This window comes from Peromyscus eremicus, chromosome 22, assembly GCF_949786415.1.
Source record: "Peromyscus eremicus chromosome 22, PerEre_H2_v1, whole genome shotgun sequence".
NCBI lineage: Eukaryota > Metazoa > Chordata > Mammalia > Rodentia > Cricetidae > Peromyscus > Peromyscus eremicus.
Window position 1 is genome coordinate 16913793 of NC_081437.1, and position 23114 is coordinate 16936906.

General features: G+C 37.5%; 1 long non-coding RNA gene across 1 annotated transcript in view; it reads right to left on the reverse strand.

Annotated features, from left to right (window-relative positions):
* Nucleotides 1–1702: 1702 nt before the first annotated feature.
* LOC131897636 (uncharacterized) overlaps nucleotides 1703–23114 on the reverse strand; it is a 44950-nt gene continuing 23538 nt past the window's right edge. The window contains exons 3-4 of the long non-coding RNA XR_009375747.1: nucleotides 2482–2636; nucleotides 1703–1754 (exon numbers count right to left, since the gene is read on the reverse strand). This is a non-coding gene — a long non-coding RNA (uncharacterized LOC131897636). The remainder of the gene's footprint in view (nucleotides 1755–2481; nucleotides 2637–23114) is intronic.

The window sequence follows — 23114 nt, forward strand, 5'->3', positions numbered from 1 at the left end:
GTACACGGCCTCATTTGTATTCATGTGGAATATTTTAGGTTTTAAAACTTTAAATGAGATAGAGTTCCTGAAGAAAGCCATGATTCACTAGAACTGAACTTTAACCTCTGTTCAACATCTAATTAGTGGAATTAGAGCTACTTTGTAAAAGAGTCAATTAATTCTCTAGCTTAAATTGCCCCAATTCGTTTGAAATTTGCTCATGTTATCATTCCATTGGAAGGAGATATTTGGCTTGAATGTTAATAGAGACTTATTTCAAGTACTTCACTCTTACAGAAAGGAGAAGCATCAAAAATCCTTGTGTGCATATGTATATGTGAGAGTGTGTATGTATTCTACGTAATGAGGGCTTTAAAAAGGATGTGGTTATGTCCTGACTGAATAATAAGATGAGGCAATACACTACTGAGATATAACATCCTGGAAGGCTCCTTGGTAGACACTGCATGTAATGCAGCATCTGGTGTGGATTTGAATTTAAGTGATGGCTTTCTATCATTGTTAATTTGTGTTAATAGAAATAAAGTTTTCTATGTTTACCAAACACTTAACTGAGTGCACTTTGTTGCTAACTACATAAAATGAGAGCTCCAGAAAAGTACTTTCATGTTTCCCCTAAAAATATAGATTGCATTAAAATTAAGATATTCTATATTGATGCCCAAATACTAAGCATAGAAGAGCATGTCTGTAGTTCTTTTGTGGCACTGAGACTTCTGATATGAATTCTCCTCTTCTATATCACACCTACTACACTTAGAGGTGTCATGTGATTCTACACATGTTGCCCTGTAGAGAATGAAAGAAGTGCTTTTCAGTTTTCGGTTTCCGGTTTCTGCTGTGAACAATAAGACAGGCTCTTCTCAAATCTGCTTCTGCTGTGTGGCTGACTTATTAGTTTGCAATAAAGAGAAGACCAAAGCTCTTTCCATAGCTGCCCATTAGACTGGGGCATTATTACCTATTATACCTGTTTGGTTTAATAACAAAAAAAAATACCTTCTTTCCTTTCCAGTGTTCCTATGAGTGGTTTCCTCCCAAATGGACTCACATACATATGTCTTCATTGTTGTATGCTTACCTCTACTTAGGTCTCCCTTTAATATTCATGTATCTGACAGTCATTATCTGAGATCTTCGCTAAAATGGGTTAGTTTTAATCACCATTACTTTGATCAGTGTTCACACACTGCAATTTGCATGATACTTCCACGTTTAGACTTTCTGTGTGAGAAGTTACACTGGTTTCTCAACACTGTCAGCTCAACATAGCCTTTGGGGTTCATGGACTAAGAACAGTAAACAACCCAACCCTGAAAAGGATTTGATAAATTATCCGTGAATACTTAGTGCAGGTTTATCAGTTTTGTGTCAATTCTAATTGAATTCTGAGAATTCAGTAGCCATGAGACAAACAGAAATAGCTAGGGAAGAAGAAGAAATCTATGAAATACATAATCTAATTGAATTTTGTATGATATATAATTCTTTTTTTTTTTTTTTTTTTTTTTGGTTTTTCGAGACAGGGTTTCTCTGTGTAGCTTTGCGCCTTTCCTGGAACTCACTTGGTAGCCCAGGCTGGCCTCGAACTCACAGAGATCCGCCTGGCTCTGCCTCCCGAGTGCTGGGATTAAAGGCGTGCGCCACCACCGCCCGGCGATATATAATTCTTAATTTCTGAAATGTTGATGATAGACAAGCCAGCTATACTTGATGAAACAGCAACGTTCAGATATAGGGCGAGACCCTGTCTGGAAAAATAAAATAAGGGAGAGAATGATAAAAAGAGACATCTAGCATTGACTTCTGGTGAACTCACAAGCACACATGTACATACACATGCATGCAACACATGGAGACGGGGGAGAAATGATCTTTAAAAGGTGTTTTAAAATTAATTAAAATTTTGAGGTTGTATTTCCAAAACTAATTAATGTGTTATAAAAATTCTCCTTTCTTTCTTTCTTTCTTTCTTTCTTTCTTTCTTTCTTTCTTTCCTTCCTTCCTCCCTTCCTCCCTCCCTCTTTCCCTCCTTCCCTCCCTCCCCCTCTCTCTCTCTCTCTTTCTTTCTTTCTTTCTTTCTTTCTTTCTTTCTTTCTTTCTTTCTTTCTTCCTTTTCTTCCTTCACTTCTATTTTGTTTTTCCCTTTTATTGAAAATAGATTCTTTTCTCATACAATATATCCTGACTACAGTTTCTTTTCCCTCTACTTCTCCCAGTTCCTCCCCACCTGCCCTCCTATCTACTTTTCTGTTTTCATTTAAAAAGAACAGGCTTCTAAGAGATTAAAAAAAAAAACATACAAAACATAGCCCCCAAATCTAACAAAACAAAAAGCATCCCATTGAAGTTGAACAAGACAGATGAACAGGGGGAAAAGTGTCCAAGAATAGGACATGAATAAGAGACCCACATATTCAAACACTTGGAATTCCCATAAAATGCTAAACTGAAAGCCAAATTATGTATGCAGAGTACCTGGTGCAACCCCTTGCAGGCCCTGTGCTTGCTGCTTCAGTCTCTGTGAGCTCATATGAACTTTACTCAGCCAAATTAGAGGGTCTGATTCTGGTGTCCTTCATCCCCTCAGTCTCTTAGACTTTCCACCTCCTCTTCTGCAGGTTGTCTGAACTCTGAGAGGAGATATTTGATGGAGACATCCCATTTAGGGCAGAGTGTTTCAAGTTCTTGAATTCTATATATAATGTCTAAATATAGGTCTCTGTGTTTGTTCCTATTTGCTGCAGGATGAAGCTTTGCTGATGATGAGTGAGTAAGGTACTGATCTATAAGTATAGCAGAATGTCATTAGGAGTAATTTTATCACTACTTTTGTTTTTTAGACCGGTAGTATTTGGTTTTATACTAGGTCTCTGGGCTATGTAGTCTCTTGTTCTTGGTCGTGCAAACAGTGTTGGGTATGGGTTCCATCTTACAGACTGGGCCAAAAGTCATATCAGACATTGCTTGGTTACTTCCACAACCTTTAAGCTACCATTTTCCTGGAATATTTTGTAGGCAGGATGGCATTGTAGACCAGAGGTTTTATGGCTGAGTTGGTGTATACATTTTTCTTTTGGTTTGGTAACCTACAGAGTATTTGTTCTGTGCAAGACAGTAGAACATGGTAGTGAAGGTTCTATGTAGGCATTGGTTTGGTCTGTCCATGTTAAATGACTTGTGTGGGTGTTGTCTTCAACAATGAGGCTTTGCTCTCAGTTTGTGGAAAGCAATCCACTGTCTGGGCAACATCTGTTTTAAGTTTTTAAAATAATGTTTTTGTTATTTCTTTTTTCCCTTTTTATTTAAAAAAACTTATTCATTTTATGTACTAACCACATATCCCCCTCTCATCCCTCCTTTGGCTCCTTCCCACCCTCACCCTCCCCCCTGACCCATCCCCCCTCCTCCAAAAGAGTAAGGCATCCCACAGGGAGTCAGCAAAGCCTGGTACATTCAGATGACCCAGGACCAAACCCTTCTCCCTGCATCAATGCTGAGCAAGACTTCCCACAATAGGTAATGGACTCCAGAAAGCCAACTCATGCACCAGGAATAGATCCTGATCCCACTGAAAAGCACCCCTCAAACAGACCAAGCTACACAACTGTCTCCTGTACACAGAGAGCCTAGTCCAGTTCCACGCATCTTCTACAGCTATTGGTCTAAAGTTTGTGAGTTCCTAGAAGCTTAGTTCAGTTGTTTCTGTAGATTTTTCCATCATGATCTTGACTGCCCCCCCCCAATACAATCCCTATTCCCTCTCTGTGACTGGACTCCCAGAGCTCAGCCTGTTGCTTGACTGTGGATCTCTGCATCTGCTTCCATCAGTTACTGGATGAAAGTTATGGTATTCACTAATCTGATTACCAGGGTAGTACAGTTCAGGTACCCTCTCCCCTATTGCTAATAGTCTAATCTGGGGTCGTCCTTGTAGATTTCTCAGAATTTCCCTAGCACTAGTTTTCTCCCTTATACCATAATGTCTTCCTCTATCAAGATATCTCTTTCATTGCTCTCCTACTTTGTTCCTCCCCCAGCTTGACCATCCTGTTCCCTCATGTTCTCATCCTCCATCCTCTCCCCTCTATTGCACCCCCAGTCCCTAGTTTACTCCTGGAGATCTCATCTATATCCCCTTCCCAAGGTGATCATTGTGTCCTTCTTAGGGTCCTCCTTGTTAGCTAGCTTCTCTTCAGCTGTGGGTTGTAGTCTGGTTATCCTTTGCTTTACATCTAGTATCCACTTATGAATGAGTACATACCATGTTTGTCTTTCTGTGTCTGGGTTACCTCACTCAGGATGATATTTTCTAGTTCTATCCATTTGCCTGCAAATTTCATAATGTCATTGTTTTCACAGCTGAGTAATACTCTATTGTGTATATGTACCACATTTTTTTGTTCATTCTTCAGTTGAAGGGCATATAGTTTGTTTCCAGGTTGTGGATATTATGATTAATGCTGCTATGAACATAATTGAGCAAGTGTCCTCGTGGTATGATTGAGCATTCCTTGGGTATATGCCCAAGAGTGGTATCATTTGATATTAAGGGGGATTTATTCCGAATTTCCTGAGAAGTTGCCATACTGATTTCCAAAGTAACTGTACAAGTTTGCACTCCCACCAACAGTGGAGGAGTGTTCCCCTTGCTCAACATCCTCTCCAACATAAGCTGTCATTAGTGTTTTTGATCTTAGCCATTCTGACAGGTATAAGATGGTATCTCAGTCACTTTGGTTTGCATTTCTCTGATGACTAAGGATGTTGAGAAATTCCTTAAATGTCTTTTGGCCATTTAAGAATCTTCTGTTGAGAATTCTCCATTTAGATCTGTAGCCCATTTTTTTAATTGGATTATTTGGTATTATGATGTCTAGTTTCTTGAGTTCTTTATGTATTTTGAAGACCAGCCCTCTGTCTGATGTGGGGTTGATGAAGATCTTTTCCTATTCTGTAGGCTATTGTTTTGTCTTATTTACTGTGTCCTTTGCTTTACAGAAGCTTCTCAGTTTCAGGAGGTCCCATTTATTGTTCTCAGTGTCTGTGCTACTGGTGTTGTATTAAAGAAGTGGTCTCCTGTGCCAATGTGTTCAAGGCTACTTCCTACCTTCTCTTCTATCAGGTTCAGTGCTACTGGATTTATGTTGAGGTCTTTGATCCACTTAGACTTGACTTCTGTGCATGGAGAGAGATATGGATCTATTACAATCTTCTACATGTTGACATCCAATTATGCCAGCATTATTTGTTGAAGCTTATTTCTTTTTTCTGTTGTACAGTTTTGGATTCTTTGTCAAAAATCAGGTGTTCATAAGTATGTGGATTAATGTGAGGGTTTTCAATTTGATTCCATTGGTCCACATGTCAGTTTTTATGCCAATACCAAACTGTTTGTATTATTATAGTTCTATAGTAGAGCTTGAGGTCAGGGATGGTGATGCCTCCAGAAGTTGCTTTATTGTTCAGGATTGTTCTAGCTATCCTAGGTTTTTTGTTTCTCCATATGAAGTTGAGTATTGTTTTTTTTTGAAGTCTGTGAAGAATTGTGTTGAGATTGTAATGGGAATTGTATTGAATCTGTAGATTGCTTTCGATAAGATGGCCATTTTTATTATATTGCTTCTGCCTATCCATGAGTATGGGAGATATTTCTATATTCTGATAGCTTCTTCAATTCCTTTCTTCAAGGACTTAAAGTTCTTGTTATACAGGTCTTTCACTTATTAATTCATTTATTTGCTTCTTGTGAGGATGGTGCTTAAAGCCAGGGCCTTATGCATATTAGGCAGGCACTATACCACCAAGATTCATTTGCAGCCCTAATAATAGTAAATTCACTTGAAAGATTAGTCAATATGAATCTTGTAAGATTCTCGGGAAACCAGTGATTCAGTGCTGGAAAACTGTTTTTGGAAAATTAGGTAAATATAGATATTAGGATTTTTATTACATAATCAATTTGTGGTGTCTATTATGTCTATTCATGACTACTGTTATGAAACACATGGTGCTTTCCCAAGTTTAACTCTGTTGCACTCAGGACATATGAGGAGAGCTTCTCAAAGTCAGGAAAAAGTAAGACATTATGATTTTATATTCAGAAAATGATGAGCATATGAGCCATAAAATAAAATGTGCTAAGTTGATGTGACTGTCAACAGCCTCACTGATTATCCACATTAATCCATTATTTCCCTTCATCAGTGCAGATGTTGATTTTCCACATGATCAGCAGGAAAGTCTTATGACAGAAACTTGGAAGCTCCATGACTGAATCTGCTGTATGTGTTTGGAAAGTTTAATACGCTGTGTGTTTGTATGATTTAATATCACTTATCGATGGTCTATTATTTATCTTCTGCAAATGTAGTGGGAGAGGTACCTTCTGATATCTAAGATGATATTTTATGGTTTTGTTTTTAGCATTTCTTTGTTATTTTGAGATCGCTAAAATATTACAGACAAAATTTTCAAATGCAAGACTATTGGAGTTATAATATTTCTTCATACATCTTAGGTGTCTAAGAAAAATGTCTTCTATTACTGTCTTGTATTCAAATTCTAAAATAAGGCAAAGTAGTGTCTAAATATGATGCTAGGGATACTCCTTTCTATGCATCATTCCTGATGCCTGCCTTCCCAATGCATTAAGAGAAGAGCAAAGTGATTCCTCTTATTCCATAAACACAGACTTTTTTTAAAACTCATGCATTTTTATCACTATGTCCCATCTCCTCAAGATCCAAAATTTTGTTAAAACTCCTCATCCTATAACTATTAATGCCCACTGTTAGATAATGAAACAAACAAACAAAAATTAGACAGTATTTGTGAATATGTATTTTTTATAGCATATGTGTTAAAGATATTCAGGCAGCAGTAGAGATTGCTAAAAATTTCACAGGCAATGCCCACTGGAGATTGTAGGTTTTAATAGAATTTATTGCTTCTAGCTAAATTTAGCCCACTTTAACCCAAGAAGCCATATATGACAAGTCTTGTGTGTATGTGTGTGTGTGTGTGTCTGTGTGTCTGTGTGTGTGCAAAAATTGGACTATCCATGTGTATCGCCCAACCTTACAGGCATTGGTCTAGTGAGATATATCAAAAAAATTATCAATCATAAGTAAGTATAATCAAGGAATATCTATACATCCTGGTGGAATTAAACACAAGATATCTTAATAAAAATCAAGCTTTGTGGGGTCAGAAGAAAGAACAACTTGTAACATAAAGAAAACACAATGTCACTTCACCAGCATAGTAGACTAGGAGAAATTTAAGATTATATATCACTTATGAGCAAAATGCATAGAAATACTTGGCATCCTCAAAATAATGCAAAGCAATAAATCAATACTCCTGTGGACTTCAAGAATGTAAATGAATCCAAAATGTAAATGAATATTAGTGGGAAAAAGACAGATGAGATAAAATATAAAATGAAGGAATATGATCAAAATTTTCAATATAGGTTAAAGGAACAGAATCAACATTCTGAAGCATGTAAAAAATAATCACTTACTGGGTCAAGGGATATGAAAGAGAAGTGATTAGGATGAAAATGAGCAAAATTCAGTACACTTAGATGGAATTGTCAAACAATAAAAAATTAAAGATAAAGAATTCTTTCTAGCATACAATGGAGAGGTTGGCTCACAAATAAGAAGTGCATGTAAAAACAATGGCATTGACTGTATCAATAGCCCTTAGATATATGATTGGCATGTATAGTAAAGAATAGATAATATTTAATGAGTGTGTGTATCAAAGACTTCTTATGCTTCCAAAGTATTAAATCATTTGTTCCTATAGTAAATTTAAAGCTTTAGTATTTTTTACAATTTTTGTTTTTAAATTTTTTTTTCATATGTTAGATTTTGATTATACTCTTGCCCATCACCTAACTACTGCCATATTCTCCCTATCTCTTTATGTACCTACTTTGTGTTCTTTCTTGCTTGCTTGCTCTCTCACAAAGAACAAAATCTGAAATCGAAAACAAAAGAAAAACACACAAGAAGATAAAACAATAACGAAAACAGGACAAAAGTACAAAAAATATAAGTCCATTTGGTGTTTGGCAACTACTCCTGGATATGAGAGACTACCCTGGAGTTTGATTGATATACTCAGTGACACACCATTGGAGAAAACTTATCTCTCTCCTAGCAGATATCAATTGCAAAATAGATTTCTTGAAAGGAGTGAGACTTTGTGACCACTTCCCTTCTCCTTGCTGGGATTTTGTCTGGTTTGAATTTGTACAAGTTTTGTGCATGCTGTCATAGTCCTGTGAGTTATGTGTAACAGCCCTGTTGTGTCTTGAAGATGACTTTTCCTTGGAGTCATCCACTACCTCTGAGTCTTACAATCTGTTCATCTCCTCTTCTACACAGATCCTTGAGTCTTGAGGGGAGGGGTTTGATGAAAACATCTCATTTAAGGCTGAGAGCCCCACAGTTACTCACTCTCAGTACATTTTTGTTGGTCTCTGTGTTAATTACCATCTACTCCAAGAAGAATCTTTTCTGATTAGAGCTGAGCTATGCAGTGATCTATATGATGTCATTCAATGTGTCTCTTAAGTCCTTTGGATCCTGTTGGCTTTTCTTCACTAAAAGCTTCTTCCTTTGTAGCATGAGTTGATGCTCCTTGCTTATCTCAGTTTTTTAAATCCTTTTCCAGCTCTTTGAGTGTGGGCTAAATTTAGTAAGAATATACAAAAGATTTTCATAGAAGCTGAAAAATACATTAAAATATACAAGATAAAATGGATTTTAAATATAGCTAAAACATATTTCTTAGGAAAAAATGGTAAGAACTAATTACACAGGTGCTTAGAAAGCAGGAAGATTTATTAAAATCATCAATGAAATGTCTGATAAATCTATAAATTTTAAGCTGTTCCAACTGAATTACTATCATTATACTACAGCAGTAATATAAAAGAATATATAGTACAGAGCTCAGAAACTTGTAAAAGGATTCAATAAAAACACTCTGTAAACTATTAGTATGAAAATGATGGGTTAGCTAATAAATAATAGTGAATATACTGTTTCTCAAATGAAATTTAAAAAGTTGAACTTTTAGTTAATGACTTTGTAAAATGCATTCCAGATGTATAAATGACAAGCAGGTAATAACAGAAGCACAGATTTAAAAAATGCATAAAAACATATGTAGAATATTTTTCACTAAAGTAGCAATGCCTTTTAGTAGTGAATATTCTGTGACTTTAATGAAAAAGAGAGAGAGAGAGAGAGAGAGAGAGAGAGAGAGAGAGAGAGAGAGAGAGAATAAGGATTAGGGATTGTTTTCAATTTAATATCTAAATCATATATGAAAGAAAGGACAGAGTTGAAGAAAATACCCGTGAAACATAGTATACTTATTTGAAATGCTTATAAAATTTTTAAGTTCTGTAATAAATTTATTAAAAAGAAAAAAGTCTATGCTTATGCAGTTCAGGCAAGAAAACCCAAATGGCAAATGAAAATACAGTTGCATCTTAGTAAGTGATAGAAAGAATCATGCCAAATATTCCAGCAATTTGATATCATTCTTCAATCTTCTAGATGAGTGGCTTTTTCAAATTTTTGCAATTCCAGTTTGGCAAATATTCAAGAAAACAAACCAAAGCATACATTCATATTTGGTGATGCAGCGGTTTAGAGACAATATGGACAGCTTTTAATAACCTTAAAAATGAATTTATTCTGTAACCCAGTAATATATTGTCTGAATCTGTGTATAGAAAAGCTTCATAGGTTAGCTTAGGGCATTATATTTATTAAGGTGACTATCCAAGTATGCCTAAAGAAAAAAAGCATGACATCACTGTGAAAATTAATGTGGAATTAATTAATTATATCTATCTATATCTATCTATCTATCTATATCTATATCTATATCTATCTATCTCTATCTATCTATCTATCTATCTATCTATCTATCTATCTATCTATCTATCTATCTATCTATCCTCTGTGATCCAGGTAGTTCAACAATGGCTTCTCACCAGCAGAAAGTCAACGAACCTAATAGTTATTCAGTCCATGAGGTTGCAGTCTTCAGTATATGCCAGAATCCTGAAGAAGTAGGCTCTATTGCCAGTGAGGAAATGGACTTGTCAGTGAGTGACAGGAGAAGCAGGTAAAGAGCAAAAGATTCCATCTTCTATGTCCTTTATATAGGCCACCACCAGAAAAACCTGGCTCAAATTAAAGGTGGATCTTCTCACCACAAAAGATCTTGATTAGAAGTGGATTTCTCCCTCTCAAATGATTTACTTAGGAAAAATCCCTCACAGGTGTACCCAAAAGCTTGTGCTTTTGTTAATTCAAGATGTAGTCAAGTTGCCAACCAAGAATAGCCATCACAGAACTCTATTTGTAGATGGGATATTCAAAATATGGGTCTAATTTTAAAATCCCTGTAGAAAGACTGATAATGTGCCATACCCACCTGGGAAAGATGGAGATAGGGTACTCTAAGCGGTGAAGCCATGACACCTGCAGTAACCAAATATAACTATAGAGGCAGCACCGCCCAAACTCTTTGGGTGCTAACTCCTGCTGTAGGTGGATAGAGTGCTGGAGAGTTAAGATATGTTGTCTGCTCCGACAGGGTTTAAATTTTCTTGATCTGGTTGTTTACTTACCTCTTTCAGAAGAGGAATATCTACTCTATGCTTTGTTATCCATTGTATTATTGAAGATAATACATTTTTCTTTAATCTTAGAGGTTCATAGCCAGAGGTTCTTTGCCTCAGGTGGGCTTCATGTCTCATGACATTTAATTCCGGGCTTTGGAATATTGAGCTGATGCTTTAAGATAGAATGTCTATTTGACTTGGGTTTAGAAGGGTCAGGGGAGAGATGCATTGGTGGGAGTATTTGTTCACTCCAAAACTCAAGGTGAAATTTAATCTCTGAAGTCTTAGATTTATGGTATTTTGTAAGTGAGGCCTTTGGGAGGTAATTAGGATTAGGTGAGGTCATGAGGTGGGAACCTCATACATTAATGGTTTTTTACGATGTGAGAGAGAAAACCAAGTTAGCAAGCTTGTTTTGTCTTCAGCATGCCTGTGCTATGGCAGGACTCAGCAGAAACGCCTTTCCCACATGCTCAACAGATGTCTATGTGATGAACTTTCAAACCTGTGAGATAAATAAATCTCTTTTCTTTGTAAGTTGCTTGACCTCTGTTATTCATTTCTAGAAATAGAAAATCAACCAGCACATTTAGTGCTTTCTTTCTTCCTTCCTTCTGTACTTTCTCTCCATAACTTTTTTGTCTGTGGGATCCACATTTTCATATTGATAAATGAGGAAATGAAACATCACGAAAGGCTGGGAAGTTGAAGAGAACTCGCTGTGTTAAAGATTGATAAGAAGTTCTTTACACACCAACACAAAGACCAGGCTACTACGCAGGCTGCCCTTTGCACTCAGGGGCTACACACAAGCAACACAGTGGTAGGTACACAGGCCTACAGACAAACACACATAGGCAGGAGGAAGATGATGGTGTGAAGAAGGCTCAGCGCAGTCTCTGATCACAAGGTCACATTTTTATAGAATAACACAAAACTTAGAGTCAACAAAATCTAATTATATGAAAGATTACATCAGTATTTACTCTGGGATTTCTGAACATCTGATGTCAGCAATTTTGTGCTGACTCAGAGCCCCCAGGATGCCCAGTGTCATTCATGCTTTAACTGAGTTCTACCAGGATCCATGTTAACACCATGGTGTCTAAACTTAAGCTGGCCGTTACAGACTTTGGTTTGAAATACTGTCTCATCTTTCTTTTATTTCTTATATTTTTTACTTCTTTCTATGATGTAACTCCTTTAGATTTTAAAGAAAAAAAAACTAGAATAATAAGCACTAAAATACAAAGGAATGAGTGTTCTTTATTGCTTCCTCGACTGTGGATTCGTCTTGTATCTACCCACTTTTAGGTTTCTATTTCCAAATTGCAGGCAGTGCTGTGTTATCCCACACAGTACCATGTTTCCAGGTCTCACAGGAGAAAAGAAAACTTGTTGAAGTGATTTTTTTTCCTTTTTTCCTGTTGAGTCACAGACTGGAGTCAAAAGTTCACAGTATGCTGTCCTCCACACAGTGCCCATCTGTGCTTGCTGTTTTATGAACTATCTGAGGACAGAAGGAGCAGAAGCATAGCTGTCGGTCTGTGGTAACATGAAATTAAACAGTACAGCTGTTCAGAAACCTCTATGGTTCCAATTGTTTAACAAATTATTGTTAAATCTGTAATAACGGAATCATGGGAAATTATCCTTTGTTCTTGTGCTAAATAACGTATACACACCCACACACATACCCTCATGCATGCACACACACACACACACACACACACACACACACACACACACACACACAAGTACACACATACACCCTGGCTTAAAGTGAAGGAAAATAAAACTTTATATTGCCAGTAATTACTCATGGAGTCTCAAAGTCTAAGATTTAATGTTATAAACTTGTCAGCAGGTGCTCTGTGAATGCTGAGCTGAACTATGTTCTGAAAGATCTTGCTGTGCCCTTTGGAATAAAGCCCACAACAATAAAGGAAAGGGAAATTAACTATTAAGACACCTTGGGCAAACGTTCCCCGAGTTGGGATCTTAGATGCATTTGCTATGTTCTTTGCTGGCCAGCGATTATTCTTTGTACAAAGCAAAGTGACACATGTTTTCTAAAGTTCCCCGGTGAGTTTCCTCAGCTCGTAAAATGTGAAGTTGAAGCCAAATGGTTTACTTAATAAAAAACATGTCTCTTCATTGAAGTAAAACGTATTGAAAGTTAAAGTTTTAATTCCGTAGGTTTCTATCATTTTAGGAGCAACACAACTACCTTCAAGCAAAGGCATATTTTTGTTTCCTTTTTTCTCTCCTTTTTGGAAGTTCATTTTCTTATGAAGTATGAGGGTCCTTTTATCCACTTTGGCTAAAAACAAAACAGGTTTGGAGTAGAATTCCCTGTAGAAATGTTAACTGTTATTGAAGAATTGTATTCATTTTTGGCAATGGCTTAGGATTATTGGCAATAAGAAGCTATTGCTTTTTTAAAAAAAACTATACATTCTATAAATGGATTTTTTTAATTGATCCCTAATGTGATATCTTTGAAAGTGAAAATTCTTCTACATAGACTGTTATCAAATTAAAGACTCCTAAAATGAGACAAGTGGTATTTTCCTTTGGGGTGATTATTTTGATATCCACAGGACACATGGCTAGGAATTGAAGGAATGGCTGATTATCTTTTTGGCTGGTTGATACATCTTTCCCAGTGTTATATGTGGTGAATTTATCATTTAAAAAATATAGAGGTTTTCAAAATTTGCTTAACACTTTACAACTCATAAAACCTCTTAAACAAATTGCACCTTCTTCTTTGGGACCTAGTTACCTTCCTCTTTTCCAAGTGCAATGGTTCTGTTCATCACAGCCGTCTGGACAATGCTTCATAAGACATCAGTCTAGCTGAGAGCAGATGAGTCTCACATGTAACAATATTGAGCTCTATTCAACTCATAGCACCTATCAAGATATGTCATTGAATCACAATGTTTGAGAGGACCTGAGTGCCCAAGGTAGGAGGAATGCCTTTAGAACCTACTGGAGTGTGTTTTTAGCCTCTGTTGACGATGGGAGATGATGCCTGGGTATGGATAAGTTGATAGTGTTCCTTTTCAACGAGAAGATGGGGAGGAAAAATTGGATGGCTTTATTTGATTCTGTATATTAAGAACAGAACTCAGAAGGAAAAAAGTAGTAATTAGATTGATTCTCTCCTCTTCAGGTTCCTCCTAGATAAGCCCGTTTGTGCTCAAATAACTCTTTTTCCTGTCTGTAACCATCCTAGCTGCAGCTGTCTGCTTATGGAGAAGGCTGCGTTCCATTCTGCTGCTTTTGTGGATGCCTGGGAGATGGAGAGAGGAGTAAATGAGCTTATATAGTGTTGGATGAAAGGTACAAGAGGCAGTTGAATCTCACAAAGAGATCAGAATCAGAATAGGAACATAATAAACTTCTTTAAGCATTATGCCGTGTTTTCCATGAGCTGCCACAGGAGGGAACTAGGGCAGAGAGAGGAGGTTAAACACATTAGGCTCCACCACTAAGTAACCAGAGAAGAAATTCAGTCCTTCAACCCTTGTAATGATGTGTATAAACAAAGTAATATTAGTAAAGCATAAGCTATTTCCTCTAAACATATGATAAATGAAATAAGCCATTTGTTATCAATAAAATTGCAAAAATCTACATTTCCTACTTGCTTGACTTTGTTTTGCCCTGAGTCTGTGGTGGAACCTCTTCACCAATTCTTTTTAATTTACCTGTTCATTCTTGGCTTACAAAGAATTTCTCATTTTTTTATCTTTCCACTCGATTTTCTTAGTGTGGGTTTCTGAAATCAGGGATTGATTATGCTTAACACTCCATGTTTTGCTACAATACTTATGGAATTAGAAAGCACATGTTCTAATAAGCAAATGCCTGCTTTGCCCTTTCTTCATCCCTCCCTGCCTCCTTCCCTTCCTGCCCTGGCCTTTCAAGTTAATATCAAAACTAGACAAATATTGTCATACATGAGGTCTCTAATTTTCTTTGATAAAAGGTTTAACTTTGACACCAATACTTCATAACTGGAGAATTAAAAAAATCAAAAGATGTACAGCAAACAAAGTAGAGAGTTTTCATAGAGAAAATAACAAGTATAACGAAGATGGAGAGTTTCTGGAGATCATCAAGGGAAGTAAAGTCACGTGTGTGTGTGTGTGTGTGTGTGTGTGTGTGTGTGTGTGTGTTGTGACATATAGAGAGGTGGTAGTTTAGGAAAGATGGAACTGAATTATTTGGCTTATAAACCACCATGTAAGATCCTTTCTACAGGGATGTTAACAAGTCTATACTTCATTCCAAGTGTAAGCAAAAGTCATTATCAGACTTTAAGGGGTAGGGATGTACAATATGGGTTTAAAGCATTCTTGCTCAGTCAAGTAAGAGTTATAAAGGGAATATTAAAGCTGAAAAGGGCCGGGCGGTGGTGGCGCACGCCTTTAATCCCAGCACTCAGGAGGCAGAGCCAGGCGGATCTCTGTGAGTTCGAGGCCAGCCTGGGCTACCAAGTGAGTTCCAGGAAAGGCTCAAAGCTACACAGAGAAACCCTGTCTCGAAAAAACCAAAAAAAAAAAAAAAAGCTGAAAAGGTGTCCATGACCCATTCTAACAATCAGACAGTAATATAACCACCATGGTCAGCAGCAATAAAAAAAAAAAAAAAAAAAAAAAAAAAACATGTTGGCTTAGAGAATAGGCTTTCTATCAGGTGGTAGCAAAAAGAAAAACAAAAATAAAAATAAAGCACTGAATCTGGAATCAGAATCAGTCTGACTGGGTTGATTCTTAAGGTTGAAGCTCATGAGAATGTTTCCATCATTTGTAGCGTACCTTCTCTAGCCAGAGACTAGAATATAGTGGTGAAGCCTCTGGGCAGTCACCAGCTCGATCAGTGAACTGTGTGAATATTGTCCTCAACAATGCTCCCCTATACCCTCCTCTTGTCAGTTTTCAGAGAGCATCCTCTGTCTTAGTATCAACCTAGAATTTTAGGCATCTCTACTGGACCTCAATGACCAAAACTCAACTGAAGGCAAACCCAGTCCCACCACTGAAAGCCTTGCCTGACTGCAAAAGATGGCCAGTTTAAACACTACATCCTACATTACTAGGAGTCATCATTAGAGTCACCCTCATAGATTCCAGGAAGTTCCCACTGCACAAAGTTTCCACACCCCTCCCAATATTTCCCAGTTCCAGCTGTCTCTCCATGCATTATCACCCTCCATTCCTTGATTCCTTCCCACTCTCATACAGACCCACCCCCAGCTCACCTCCAAAATTTATTCTGTTCCCCTCCCGGAGAGGTCCATGCATGCCCCTAGAGCCTTCCTCATTACCTACCTCTCTGGGTCTGTGGAATGTAGCTTGATTATCATTTACTTAACAACTACTATCTAACTTCTAAGTGAGTACATACCATGTTTGTCTTTCTGGCTCTGGGTTACCTCACTCAGGATGATTTTTTTTTTTTTTTAGTTGCATCCATTTGCCTTCAAATGTCATGATATCATTTTGTTGTTGTTTTGTTTTTTAACAGCTGTGTAATATTCCATTGTCTAAATGTACCACATTTTCTTTATCTATTCTTCAGTTGAGAGACATTTAGGTTGTTTCCAGTTTCTGCCTATTATGTATAAAACCACAATGAACCATAGTGTCCTTGTAGTAGTAGTAATATTGAGTATCCTGCGGGTATATGCCCAAGAGCTGTATAACTGGGTTTTGAGGTAGATCAGTTCCCAACTTTCTGAGGTTTTACCATATTGACTTACACAGTGGCTGTCAGACACAAACCCATCCACCAAATCCTCAACCTACAATCTGTCCTGCTTGCAAGATGTACTGGGGCAATGGTGGCTCTGAACTTGCCTGAGTGGCCCACTGCTGTTTGGTTTAACTTGAGGCCCACACCACAAGAGGGAGCCCATGCCCTACATTGCCTGGATGGCCGGAAACCTGAAACTGGATAGCCCACAGACCTAGGGTAGAACCAAACATGACTGACCAATAAAAAAAAAAAAAAAAGAATCAACAAAAATGATTCCCAATGATATTCTGCTATACTCACAGATCGGTGCTTTGCCCAGTCAGCATCACAGAGGCTTCCTCTAGCTGTGACGAGATCGGGTGCAGAGACCCACAGCCAGATATTATGTGGAGAAAGCCTAAATTGGAGGTCTCAGTTGGGGCCCTCCCCTCAGAGACAATGAAACCTGGTCAAAGACCAAGAGGAAAGACTGTAGGTGTCAGAGGGGATGAAGGACATCAGGGGAACATGGCCCACAGAATCAACTAAGCAGGGCTCACAGAGACTGAAACAGCAAGCATGGGGCCTGGAGGGGTCTGCACCATATCCTCTGCATCTATGTTATGGCTGTTAGCTTGGTGTTTTTGTGGGACTCCTAACTGTGGAAGTGGGTGTGTCTCTGCCTCTTTTGCCTGCTCTTGGATCTTTTTTCCTCCTATTGGGTTGCCTTGTCCAGCCTGGATATGAGGGCTTTTGCCTTGACTTATTGTACCTTATTTTGTCCTGTTTGGCTGTCATCTCCTGGAGGCCTGTACTTTTCTGAAGAGGAAAGGGAGGGGGAGTGGCTCTGGTGGAGAAGGGAGCGGGGTGAGCTGGGAGGAGTGAAGGGATGGGAAATTGTGGTCAGGATGTATCATATGAGAGAAGAATCTATTTTCAATAACATTTTAAAAAGCACACAGAAATCTCAATATAGGGCAGTCATTCGATGTGTATTTACTTTTATCATCCTTACAGAAAGGCAAATAAAATTTTCTAGATATTTTATGAATATGGACAAGATATTTTCCATCAACTCTTTGGAGCAACGTCTGTACATAGGCACTACAATAGCTACTTGGGACACTGTTGTAAAACACCATACTTACTGGTCCTACAGGAAGGAAAAAGAGAAGAAGAAATCGAAACCCCTTAGCTTGAGTATTGGGTTATGCCCTCTGTGCCTCAAGATAATATCACCGCAATATGAGGCCAGGGTTGTGGTGACAAGCAAGCATAAAGAACTCTTAGCCTGGGCTATTTGCCAGGTGTACTTCACCTATGCTGCCTACAGGGGCACCTGTCATGAACTGTGTCTGACATGCGAATGCGTAATTTACAGGAGATTATGTAATTTTAGATGCTACTATGAAAATGGCAAAGGCATGCAGGATGGAGTGGAATGAACAATAGATACTGATTTTAAATTTTAAATAGAAATAGTGAGAATTGTTTTGCCCTAATACGTGGCAACAGGGTCAAGATTTACTGACCCGTGAGGATGAATGTTCTCTCTTTTAAATTTTTTAGAAATTGTATTTAGAAATATTTAAAGAGCATGGTTCTTTTACTAAGAGGAACTATTTTCTATTACTTATGATGAAGTTTAATTCTGACCTTTCGTTCTAGGCTTTTGACCTTACAAGGTCATCTGTATCACAAAAAAAGGGCAATGTTTCTCAAATATAGAAGTAAAAAGTATGCTGCTGTCAGTATTGGGAGCTTCTCTCTTTGGCTAATTATTGCTGCATTCTCTATTCTTTCTCCTCAAGATACCTCATGCAAAACACAAGTATTTTCTCTTGTTGAAAGTTAGTGTCAAAATATATCTTTTATATTTTTAAGATTAAATGCGCTTAAAAGAAAGTATTCATGAAGCATGTTGTCTTAAGATGGGAACACCATTCTATTTCTCCTACTAAGGAGAAATGGTGGCCTATTATAAACATTATGTTATTAATGTTACAATTATTGAAACATAACAAACGTCAGAGACCATATTTATTGAGCACCTACTAAGTGACACTGATAACGTTTGTTAACACAATTCTTGTAATTAACATGAATCCTGAAACAGTTGTAAGGACCGTGTAACTGTGGAAATTAATAAGGAATGAGAGCAAGGTTGGGAAGACACGACTAATATGTAAGATATATCTGGAAGATAAATCTCCCATACTACAGGATGAGAGGACACATACACAGCACTCTGACATCCTGGAGGAAAACAGCACAATCACTGTTGAAGCTTATGCTCATGCTGCATTTGTAAAAGAAGCACCATGGTGGTACAGAACATCCCTAGAGTCTGTTAGCGAAGATGGTTTGACTAAACTCTTGAGGCTTCTTACTCTTCTCCTAGGGTCGTTATGTCACTCTATGTCACTTTCTTGTGACATCAGTTTTAGCAAAGAACTTCGGAGAGTCAGTTTGGCAAGAGGGGCCTCTTCCCTGTCCACATCTTCTGACATCTACTCATCCTGACTATCTACTGCCCTTCAGTATCTGGTCATTTTCTTCATTCTTTAAGCGACATCCAAGCACTTGCCACGTTTCAGATAGATTTATCTATCTACTTTTTAGTAGTTTAGCTGGAAAGGTGTTTCCTCTTAGACATTTGTCATCCATTGAGCATTTCCTTTCTCTTTGAGGATAAAGCCCTACTAATGCTATAACTGTAGATGAGCACACACTTCTCCCAAATCTCTCTCTCTCTCTCCTCTCTCTCTTTCTCTTCTTCTGCAAAATCCATTTTCAGTAGTTCTTAAAATACCTGTGTTCTCTACCAATTTCCATGATGATCCTGATTTTTGTTACTGACTTCAATAATGGTACATTATTAAGCCACCTACTTTTGTGTGCATGTGTGTGCTTAAATTTCTCCCATGCATAAGACTGATACATATTTATCCTATGCTCTTCCTGGGAGAACATAACATAATATATTCAATGAACATAAGCCTTAATGTATAGGTGGTCAGTAAATGTTCAGTCCTCATACTTAAGAAAATGATGAGACAATCTGGTTATATTTTATTATTTGCACTCATAATAATAAAACTAAAATTATCCAACCTGGCAGAGACAGGAGCAACGACACAGCTATTTTTTGAACTAAAGTCTTTATATACAACATAAGAACTCAGCGTTAATTCTTCACATTTATCAATATAGTATAGATGTAGGAAACTGAGAGTGAATTGGATCTTATTAACAAGGTGAAAAATTTTTTAAATTTCTTCCCATCCAAACCACACAAGATCTCCATTTGATTACATTTGTCTTAATTTTCCAGATGTTATTTAAGATGAAGGTGTTTCTCAGTTGTGATAAACCCGATGTATAATGTACTCACATAAATGAAGAACAAAATCAACTACTTCATATTCATTAGTATTACGTTCGCACTGTACAAATGGGTGATTCTGAGCTCCCATAGGGAACCTCCTGTCGGGATGAGTAAAACATTACCCATCTCAGTTGGAGGTCCCCTACAGGAAGTAAAGAGCTCTCCACAGGAGACGGGGAAAAGATTGCAGAAACCAGACTGCCATTTAGAAGGAGGAGCTGCATTACTCAAAGTTAATCTCAAGTTCCCACAATTTCATTTCAAGGAAAGTAGTCATCCAATAAGGAATAGATAAGTAACATTATTTCTTTTCCTACAACTGAATATTAGGTAGTGATACAGGTTTTTTAACTTTGGCTTTTTACATTGAAGTATATGAATATTAAACACCCACAATTTCCAGCAACACAGCCAGAATATGCCTAGCCCACCAGACGCCATCACAGGCTTACAAGGACTTCAAATATCACCAAGACCAATGACCTCTTCTAAGACTATTTCAAAGTATTTGGTTTTACTGAGTCCTTTGGCCTCTAATATCTACTTGAAAGTTTCCTTCTAGCAAAGGAGCACTCATGATTTCGTAAACATTGTGTCAGTCTCTTAAGATTACTGGAAAAGAGGATGAAGATGGAGTCTAGTCCACAGAGTGCTGGCCTAGCATGTACAAAGCCCTGGCTTCTAGCATTCACAATATCTCATAGTTCAGGTGTGGTGCTTCATACCTGTATCCCAGCATTTAGGAGGTGAAGGCAGGAAGAACAGGAGCTCAAGGCCAACCTTGGCTATGTAGTGAGTTCCAGACTAGCTTAGGGTACATGAGACAATGTACCAAAGGACTATTCATTTAAAAGTAAATATTTTTAAATATTTAAATCCATTTTTTTCCGTTTAAAAATAGGAACTCACAAACTTTAGACTGATAGCTGTGGAACATGCATGGGACTAGACTAGGCTCTCTGCATACAAGAGACAGTTGTGTAGCTTGGTCTGTTTGAAGGGGCCCTAGCAGTGCGATCAGGATCTATCCCTGGTGCAGGAGCTGGATTTCTGGAGCCCATTACTCCTTGCTCAGTCTTGATGCAGGGGGGAGGGGCTCAGTCCTGCCTCAATTGAATGTATCAGGTTTTGCTGACTCCCCATGGGAGGCCTTACCATTTTGGAAGAGGGGATGCAGAGTGGGTAGGGGGGAAGGCTGGCAGAAGAGCAGGAGGAGGGATGAGAGGGGGATCTGTGGTTGGTATGTAAAATGAATAACAAAATTGTTAAGTAAAAAATAGAACTTCTGCGTAAGAACTTTAGTTTTATTCTGTTTCTCTTTAAAACTTACTAACAATCATAAGTCTAAAAATAACAGATGGGCTTAATAGTTCATATATGTTAGAAACCAAAGTTTGAAAATGGTATCACAACATTCTGCATTATAGAAATTACAACAAAAAAGGCTTATTGTGATATTAAATATGTTACCTTCAGCACTGTAATCATCATCATGATTCTTATTCTTGTTATATAATATAACCATGGATTTTGGTTTTCCTTCCTGGGAGTACATAGGAAACAGGAGAGAAACCTCAACTTAGAGAAAGGCTGAAGATTTTCTTGATTCAGGAAATGGAAAGTCTATAAAACCAGTGTGAGGAAAAAACAAAACAAAAACATCCTGTGGTGACTTAGGGCTAAGTAATAAATGAAAAAAAAGTAAAACATGAAACCAGTTTTGTTCAAGGTGAAAATAACACTTGACAAATGTAAGAATATAAATTGATATTTCTTTTGTAGAAATCATATTGGCTGTCAGCTTCAAGAATGATTCTACTCATTAACCCTGTCTTTCAAAACATATCATAAGGGAAGAATCAGAGATGTCAAAGATTCCCTTTTTTATTATAGTCCAGACAGAATGAGCACTGTACTTTGTTAAAACAAGCTCCGTGCTGGCATCTGAAAATGTCAAATCAGCATCACTATCTTGACACACAGCTATGTTGTTTTTTTTTTGTTGTCCAATATCAGGTAACTTAATACAGAACTAACCTGCCTCTATATGCTGATCAACAAATATATGTAGAATCCGGCTGTGGCTGAATTTATATCTCCAGTCCAGACTGCTTTCTTCAGATTCAGGTTTGTTCAAATTCTCCCTATCCATCTTTTCAAATTGAAAGTCTAGCAATCATCACAACCAAATGTGTCTAGCTTTTCTTACAATTTCCGGTTTCATGAGCTTAGATGTTTGGATCATATATATATATATATATATATATATATATATATATATATATATTTGCCAGCAATCTTTCACATTCAGCATTCAACATATGGGCACTTACGGAATCCTTATTGCCCCTCGGGGGATGATGAAAATAAAAATGTGCTTATATGTACATATTCCAGAGATAAATACACTGCATGGTATGTAGAGCCTCATAGGAAAGACACAACAGATTCAGAAGGAGCACGGGGAAACATTAGGACAGCCTGTTGACTTGGGTTTCTGCAAAAAATACAAAGATAGTACTTGCTTGAAGATCCTTTTGCACACTCTAAGCTGTAGGAAAGGTATACATTTACCTATATGGGGTCCTAGGAAGATTAAACATTCATATATTTTACTTTAATCAAAACATGATTATATAATTTCTTTTTTCACCTTTTGCCTTCTATTTTTCTCCATGTCCTTTCCCTCCAAGCCCTCTCATGTCCCTTCTTCCACCCTTTCAAATTCATGGCCTCTTTTTCTTTATGATTCTTACACACACACACTACACAGACACACACACACACACAAAACACACACACACACACACACACACACACACACACACATATATATATATATATATATATATATATATATATATATATATATATATATGCTCTTACGTCCATTTAGCATTGCTTTTATGTACATGATTTCATGGCTGACCTCTGGGTATAGCTTAGCTAATTATGGAGTCCTTTCTTGGGGAAGACTAATTCTCACTCTCTCAACAGTCTTTGTCTGCTTCTAGTTCTTTGTCTAGTGTCTGGGTGCTATGAGAAATCCCTCTGCCACATTAGCATATCTACTGATGTTGTCATTGTCCCAGTCTTGTTTATGCAACCATATTGTTTCTTAGTCATGGGGGCAGCTTCCCTGTCATTCTTAGCAGACAGGATTTCTCAGCAAACTTCCTGTCTCTTGCAATCGTTCTGTCCTCTCCCCCTTTCATGAGGTTCACTGAGACTCAGGGGTAGGAGTTGTGTTGAAGATATGTCTGTTGGAACTGGGCTTCTCATGACCTATTAATCGTTCTCTGAATTTTT